General features: G+C 37.5%; 1 non-coding gene across 1 annotated transcript; it reads right to left on the bottom strand.

The window, feature by feature from the left end:
• Positions 1-454: 454 nt before the first annotated feature.
• LOC111825796 lies at positions 455-557 on the bottom strand. The gene has a single exon (XR_002828968.1). It is a non-coding gene; the product is annotated as a U6 spliceosomal RNA (small nuclear RNA).
• Positions 558-2,089: the final 1,532 nt, after the last annotated feature.

Below are 2,089 nucleotides of genomic sequence, written 5' to 3'. Positions count from 1 at the left end.
TATTGACTTCCCTGTGCTGTACTTTATATACCCATGATTATTTTATAACTGCCAATTCACAAATATATTTTCAAAAATTGATTAGGACTCATATATATATCTCATGCCAAGTTGCTCATTTTGTAAAAATATCTCAAAAGAAACACAAATTGTCCTTGTGTATCCTTGAAATTCCATATGGAAATATTTCCTTAGTATAGGAATTCCAGTGTGGTGGAACACCTAGTGAACAGATTTTACTTTGTTCTTGGCTTCAAAAGTTATGTTAGGAATTAAGTGCATATTAATTTATGGTTGATATTTTTTGCATGAAGAAGAACATTATCTTACATATATAATTCTGAGAGAGACACATTTTTAATGTACATCACTGAATTTGTTATTTTTTACATTGAAAAAAATATTCTGTTTTCTATTTTGAAATTACTGTTTTGTTGAAGTACAACTGATATAAAATATTATGGAATGTTTCATGAATTTGTGTGTCATCCTTTCACAGTGGCCATGCTAATCTCTGTATTGGTCCAATTTTAGTAGATGTGCTACAGAAGTGAGACTCCTTACAATTGTGTGTTTTGTTTTTTAATCCTCTCTGAGAATATTTTTCCACTGATTTTTAGAGAGAGTGGAAGAAAGAGGGAAAGACAGAGAAATATCAATGTGAGAGAACACACCAATTGGTTGCCTCCTGCAAGCACCCTGATGAGCAGGGCCTGGACTGGAGAGGAGCCTGCAATCGAGATACGTACCCTTGACCAGAATCGAACCTGGGACCCTTCGGTCCGCAGTCTGACACTCTATCCACTGAGCTAAACCAGCTAGGGTGCAATTTTTACTTTAAATAACTCTAGGTGAGAGTCCTTTATCCTGGATTGTGTCCCAGATGTTTGAGCAGGTTATGCTGGGGGCCTTTTGGGGAGCACCTTGGATTAAACCAGTAAACTAGAATACAGTGACCTCTGCAGTTATCACCTTTACCTATCCCTGGAACCTTCATAATCTTTGGGGGGTATCCCAGACTGTTATTTTTATCCCTGATATCATTAAGTATTTATTGTTAGGTTTTCAAAGGTCCTTTCTGTCATTTATAAGCTAAAATTCATCTTGCCATGGAAAGCGCTTAAAGATAGGAGGTAAAGCAAATCAAAGACCTGCTGAAGGTGTCTTGGAAATTCCCAGTGCTCCTAAACTTATGAAAAGTCCTGAGATGTCTAATATTCAAGAAATCTGCTTCACTATATTTAACTCAGAATTTTCAAAATATACCCAACCAAGGGATGCTTCATACCTATCAACCTCCTTTGGTGTTAGTGTTCTGTGAGAACAATGACATTTAAGAAAGTCTAGGTTATTTGCATTAAACCATTTCATATAAGGGAGCAATAGCATCTGGCCTTGGCATTCTTGAACTCTCCAGGAATAAGATTGATGAGCCATTTGTGATCAAGAAGAATACCAGCAGTTACTTGCAACTCAAACTTCCTAGGATAACTGGCCATGAATGTTTGCAGTGATTTAGGTTCCAGGAGGTTTGAAGGTCTTGGGTTATCTCCAGTAGGTTTGGAAACTAGCCTTATATGTGTAGCACTTCCTCTGTTGCAGAGAAGTCCATGGAAAACAACCCAAGTTCCCAAAACTAAGAATGAGATTTGTTGACATGGTTCCCTCTGCTCTTAGATGCTGCTGCACAGGGATGGCATTTGACAGAGATCTCTTCTCTCTCCCTCTTCACTGAATGTCTTTGAGTGGATGAACATTGGTAACTGAGTTTATGTCTTTGGAGACGAAGTGCAGGGAGGGACCAGCATCGCTATACCTGTGGTAAACAGAGGCTCCTCTCCTTCCAAAGAAGCTGGAAGGGTGTGTTGCTTCAGAGAAGAGTTACAGAAAAGAGTTTCAGAACATAATTTGTTTTTCTTTTTTTCGAAAGAAACATCTGTTGAGCCATTTAGATCCCAGACCAAATTCAATTCCATGTTGCTGAGAACCTATCTTTTTCCATTCTAGAAAAATGAGCTTGTCTATGATTTGACAAATTTAGTTTTCTTTAAAGAAACACTAAAAAGTAACTTTCCATTCTGCCAATTTT

This window comes from Myotis lucifugus, unplaced genomic scaffold (assembly GCF_000147115.1).
Source record: "Myotis lucifugus unplaced genomic scaffold, Myoluc2.0 scaffold_40, whole genome shotgun sequence".
Lineage (NCBI taxonomy): Eukaryota > Metazoa > Chordata > Mammalia > Chiroptera > Vespertilionidae > Myotis > Myotis lucifugus.
Note: the sequence above shows the minus strand (reverse complement) of the source record. Positions and strands in the feature narration are given on the sequence as shown.